Raw genomic sequence first — 6,610 nt, 5'->3', positions numbered from 1 at the left:
CTAGTTTTCAACTTCCTCAAGAGATGGCAGATGTCCACCGACATATGCCTGGAAGTGTGGATGAAGAACCTATAGTCATAGAATAATTGATCATAGAATGGTAGAGTTGGAGGGGACCTCCTGGGTCATCTGGTCCAACCCCCTGCTCAAAGCAGGATTCACTAAATCATCTCAGACAGATTTCTGTCCAGCCTCTGTTTGAAGACGTCCATTGAAGGGGAACTCACCACCTCTCGTGGCAGCCTGTTCCACTCATTAATCACCCTAACTGTCAAAAAGTTTTTTCTAATATCTAATCTGTGTCTCCTCCCATTTAGTTTCATCCCATTGCTTCTAGTCTTTCCTTGTGCAAATGAGAATAAAGATGATCCTTCTACAATGTGACAGCCCTTGACATATTTGTAGACAGCTATTAAGTCTCCTCTCAGTCTTCTTTTTTGCAAGCTAAACATTCCCAAATCCTGCAACCGTTCCTCATAGGACATGGTTTGCAGACCAGTCACCATTCTGGTCGCTCTTCTCTGAACTTGCTCCAGTTTGTCTATGTCTTTTTTAAAATGTGGTGCCCAAAACTGTACACAGTATTCCAGATGAGGTCTGACCAAAGAGGAGTAAAGACCGATAATGACTTCACGTGATTTAGACTGTATGCTTCTGTTAATACATCCCAGAATTGTATTTGCCTTTTTTGCTGCTGCATCACACTGTTGGCTCATGTTCAGTCTATGATCTATTAGTATACCTAAGTCTTTTTCACATGTACTGTTGCTTAGCTCTATTCCTCCCATTCTGTATATGCTTTTTTCATTTTTATTGCCCAGATGTAGTACTTTGCATTTTTCCCTGTTAAAAACCATTCTGTTGGTTGCTGCCCACTGCTCCAGTTTATTTAGGTCTTTTTGAATCCTCTCTCTCTCTTCTCTAGTATTAGCTATCCCTCCTAGCTTTGTGTCATCAGCAAATTTAATCAGTTTACCCTCAATTCCTTCATCTAAATCATTGATAAAGATGTTGAACAATACAGGTCCCAGGACGGAGCCCTGTGGTACCCCACTTGAGACATTCATCCAGCTGGATGTGAAGCCATTTACAACCACCCTTTGAGTCCGATCACTAAGCCAGTTATGAATCCACCTAACAGTTGCCTGGTCCATTGCATACTTGGTTATTTTTTCAATAAGGATGGTGTGAGATACTTTGTCAAATGCTTTGCTGAAGTCAAGATATACTATATCTGCAGCATTTCCCTGATCCACCCAGTCAGTGATTCTGTCATAGAAGGAAATTAAGTTAGTCTGACATGACTTGTTAGTTACAAACCCATGCTGACTCTGGTTAATCACTTCATTCTTATCCAGGTACTTACATACATGTTGTTTAATAATTTGTTCAAAGATCTTTCCTGGTATAGAAGTCAGACTCACCGGCCTATAGTTCCCTGGGTCCACCTTCTTCCCCTTTTTGAAGATAGGAACAACATTTGCTCTTCTCCAGTCTTCTGGGACTTCTCCTGTTCTCCAAGAATTTTCAAAGATTATGGAGAGTGGTTCTGAAATTTCTTCTACGATCTCCTTCAGTACTCTGGGGTGTAATTCATCTGGACCTGGAGACTTGAACTCATTTATGTTAGCTAAATATTCCCTCACAATCTTTCTGTTTAGAGATAACTTGGATTCCTCTATTCCTTTAAAAGGACAGTGAAGATTAGTTGATGTTACATTTTCTTTCTGAGAGAAAACAGATGCAAAATAGGAGTTAAAAAGTTTGGCCTTCTCAACATCCTCTCTTACCATTTCTCCATTTTCATCCTGTAAAAATCCTATAGCATCTTTGACTTTTCTTTTACTTTTGACATACCCCCAAAATCCTTTTTTATTGCTTTTGACATCTCTTGCAAGCCTTAATTCATTGTCAGCTTTAGCTAACCTGATACGTGCCCTACAGGATCTGCAGACTGCATTATAATCTTCTTTAGATATGCCTCCCTCTTTCCATTTAATAAACATTTCTTTCTTTCTTTTTAGCATGTGTTTAAGTTCTGTGTTCATCCATCCTGGTTTCCTTAAATGCTTCCCATTCTTCCTACTTTTCGGGATTGTTAACGATTGTGCTTTGAGAATCTCATTTTTAAAAATTTCCCATCCTTCCTGGACATTTTTGTCCTTAAGGACATCCAGCCATTGGATCCCTCCTATTCTCTTTCTGAGTCTCTTAAAATCTGCCTTTCTAAAATCTAACCTTGAAGTTTGAGTCTTCACATGTCTTCCTCCTCTAGTTATCCAAAATTCTATAATAGCATGATCGCTGCCTCCTAGGGTCCCAGCCACCTTTACCTCCTCAACCATTTCCTCCCTGTTTATAAGGATTAGATCCAAAGTAGCAGATCCCCTTGTTTTCTCCCCTACCTTTTGGAAGATAAAGTTGTCAGCAAGAGAGGATAAGAATTTGCTTGACCTGTTAGTTTTACTTGAGAGAGATTCCCAACAAATGTCTGGATAGTTGAAATCTCCCATGACCACTACGTCATATTTTTTGGAGAACTTGGTCATTTGATACATAAAGAGTTCATCCATATCTTCAGCTTGCCCAGGTGGCCTGTAGTAAATGCCTACAATGGTGTCCTTTCCGTTGTTCTCTCCTTGTATTCTTACCCAAACAGTTTCCACAGAACTCCCAGTCTCTGAAGCTTCAATCTCTGTGCAGATATACGCTTTTCTAACATACAATGCAACACCTCCTCCTCGTTTATCAAGTCTGTTTCTTGCAAATAAGTTGTATCCTTTTAGCCTTGTATTCCAATCATGTGTATCGTCCCACCAAGTTTCAGTGATTCCAATGACATCATATTCCTTTTCCTGCATTAGTAGTTCTAATTCTCCTTGTTTGTTGCCCATGCTTTGTGCATTTGTATAAAAACATTTTAGTTTGTGATTGGTTTCTCTTCCTCCCATATTTTTATTATTTAAATTGTTTTGTCTTTGTTCTTCCTTTCCACTTCCAGTAGCAGAGATCTCAATAGTATTTGTCAGCTGTATGGCTTTTTCTGGCCTTTTGCTTCCCTTCCCACATTGTTCTAGTTTAAAGCTCTCCTGATGAGTGTAGCAAGGCGACTTCCAAATACACGTTTTCCAGTCTTCGTAAGGTGCACCCCATCTCTAGCAAGTAGTCCATCGTATAGGTAATTCATTCCGTGATCCAGAAATCCAAATCCTTGTTGACGGCACCATCGACGTAGCCAGTTGTTCACCTGTAGAATCTTATTCCACCTCATTGTTCCATGGCCATCCACTGGGAGGATGGATGAGAAGACCACCTGCGCTCCCAATTCTTTCACTTTCTTGCCTAAGTCTTCAAAGTCACTGCAGATGGTTTCCAGGTCCTTTCTTGCGGTGTCATTTGTCCCCACATGTATTAGCAGGAATGGGTAGTGATCTGTAGGTCTGAAGAGTCTTGATATCCTGTCAGACACATCTTTAATTTTTGCTCCTGGAAGACAGCACATTTCTCTTGAGGTTATGTCTGGTCTGCAGATAGCGGCCTCTGTTCCTCTTAGCAGGGAATCCCCCATGACCACCACTCTCCGTTTTTTCTTCACAACATTCTTCTTTCTCCATCCAGGAGGATTCTGAGGGCTTACAAGGTTATTCATTGCTGGCAAAGTCTTATTTTGCGGTATTTCTTCATGGTTCTCCTGCGTGAGAGCCTGGTACTGGTTCCTGAGCAGTATGGGTGCTGACTGCCTCTCGATCCTCCTGCTTCTGTGGGTCACATGCTTCCATTCCTCTGTTTCATCAGGTGCAGTTCGAATTTCTTCTCTTTCTGAATCATGAAGAGATAATTCTGCTCTGTCTAAGAACTCTTCACCTTTCTTAATGATTTTCAAGGTAGTTAACCTCTCTTCTAGATTTCGCAACTTTTCCTCCAACAGGGACACAAGCTTGCATTTCTGGCATGTGAAGTTTGGCTTTTCCACTGGCAAGTCTGTGAACATGTAGCAGGATATGCAGCTCACCAAATGGCTCCTGGACTCTTCCATGTTCTTACTGTTAATGTTCTGAAAACAGTGAAAAAAGCTTCAAATCCCGGCGCGCGGTTTACCGATGTCCTCTTTTCAGCTCCAACAGTCAAAATCCAGTGTTCTTTGAGCTCGCGGAGACTCTTCAATTACCCCAAAATGCAGTGGGAATATGCAAATTATCTCCTCAGGACTCCTCCCCTGGTTAGTCCTCCCAGAACCAACTCCACCATGGATTCCATCACCTCAACCTCAACAAAGAGCTTACCAACATCATCAAACCCAGCCACCACAACATTCTGCACAACCTTCATCAGCACCTTCCCAATATGACCCCTTGAACATACCCACTGTAGGAGAGTGGTCTCAACATGGGTATGGTCGACATGGCATTCTGGGGGTTTAGCCAAATGGTAAACCCAAATATGCCTGATTTGGGCTACCATTAACCAAGTGGGCAATACCATGCCGCTCAACAGGGCCCACAAATAAATCCTCATGTAACCCTGCCTCATCCGCCGTGTCAAAATATTCTACCCAGCCAATAACATCAAACAAGTCATGCTATACCACACCCTTCATCACCACCTTTATACCAAAATTTGTAAGTAATATTTTATTGTGGAATATTATCTTTTATCTTTATGTTCATGTTGAAATGTTTGTTTTGCCAATTTTGGCATATGCCTGAAATATGTATGTTTTGGCTCCAAAGAACCATGTTGGTAATAAAGGTTTAAGTTTTACTTATACGAGTGTTGTAATTTTTAATACTTACTGTATGGAGCAGAGATATAGAAGGTATACTTAATGACATAAACTGGCATCAATTTGATGCAAGAACATTTTATTGATATTGTTAAAAAACTGGGAAACACAGCATCATCTTGCCAAGGAGTAGATCCCTGTGGTGACAAAAAATAGTTTGTAAAGATGTCACAAACTTTGAGACTAGAGAGCTGATGACGTGGATTGCAAACATGACTTGTAGGTCTGGCATTACCTGGTACATCACCAGCGTCATCATCTATAGTTGCACATTCATGGATCCTTGTGAAATTATGAAGGATGACTCTGGCCTTAATCACTGTAAGCACATTAGCTTCACTTAATTTAATGGCCGACATCAGGACCCGCCATTTTGCACATAGGATCCCAAAGGCGCACTCCACCAATTTGCTGCCGGTGGTCCAGGGCTCTCCGTGGATATGGCCTCATATATATGGCGTGTCAGTTGAAATGCCTCATCACCAACCATGACATAAGGAACTGCTTCCAAACTTGATCCGGTGAGAACCCTTGGGGGTGGAATACACAAATCATTACTTCGCAGCCACCGACCCATGATGGAAGAATTGAACACTCTGGAGTCTCCAGTTCTTCCATAGGCTCCAATATCAACAACTATAAATCTGTATGTGCTGTCAACCAAGGCCAGCAACACAACAGAGAAAAATTGCTTATAATTGTAATATTGGGACCCTGAGTTTGGCGGCTTACGAACATGGATGTGCTTGCCATTCAGGGATCCAATGCAGTTAGGGAACTGACATATTTCCTCAAAACCTCGGGCTATCCGCAGCCAGTCATCTTGTTTGGGCTCAGGTATAATAGAATTCTGTAGACGTAACCAGATTTCTGTACAAGTTTTACGTACAATGCCTGAGATGGTAGATTTTCCAAGAAGAAATTCAAGATGAAGTGCCGCATACGATATACCAGTGGATAGAAACCTAAAATTATTTAAAAAAAAAAAAATTATCTCAACCATTGGCCAAATAATTAATATTACTTAAAAACATATAAATAAGATCTACACACATAACATTACCAGTGTAGTACGAAATCACAATAAACAACAATATGTCTGACCCATGAGAATAATGTAAAGTTGTGTGGCATTAAATAAAAACATATACACAACATGATTTCATTCACATATCTACTAATCTTAATTTACATAAAGCAAATTAAAGCAGAAAAACAATAAAACCACTTGGTCACCAGTAAACATTAGAAAAACATGCTAAAGAATACAACAGTTGGGAATGACATCAGGGAGTGATGATGACCAAAAAACAACAATATTTTGAAATAAATATACATTAAAGTATCACACTATATTTTCAAACAACGTACGGGCATTAAAACAATCAAGGAATATATCCAAACATTTGAAAAAAAACATACCGTAATGTAAGTAAAAGATGCTCCTCTGAGGAAATACATTTGCGCATATTTGTGTCCTTGAATGTTATCAGAGGTCTCACGGCCTCCAAAAGAATATCAAAAGTGGAGATGTTCATCCGACAGTAGACATAAAACTTGTCAGAATGGCTGCATAGAGCCCCATATAGACGGTGGAAATGCCTTTGTGTGACCCGTCGCATCAAAAGCAGATGGACCCACATTAGTCTGCGGCTCCTAGGATCAACAATAACAAAACCGCTGAGACAAGACCCAATGTAAAAGAACCCACTCAGTTGTATTTAAGGTAAGCCTGTCAGACATGTTATAAGCAAACCAGGACAACACTAGCAGGGTAATGTGTGAAAGATTTGAAGACAAATCTTCTAGTGGACCCAGTGTATGGCC

General features: G+C 40.4%; 1 pseudogene; it reads right to left on the bottom strand.

Annotated features, from left to right (window-relative positions):
* Positions 1-4,897: 4,897 nt before the first annotated feature.
* Positions 4,898-6,321, bottom strand: LOC141152080 (uncharacterized; annotated as a pseudogene).
* Between the last annotated feature and the right edge of the window lie 289 nt (positions 6,322-6,610).

The sequence above is a fragment of the Phyllobates terribilis genome, unplaced genomic scaffold (genome assembly GCF_046119375.1).
Source record: "Phyllobates terribilis strain yellow unplaced genomic scaffold, ASM4611937v1 Scaffold_1__5_contigs__length_1240528914, whole genome shotgun sequence".
Lineage (NCBI taxonomy): Eukaryota > Metazoa > Chordata > Amphibia > Anura > Dendrobatidae > Phyllobates > Phyllobates terribilis.
This window is presented reverse-complemented; position numbering and strand designations above follow the sequence as displayed.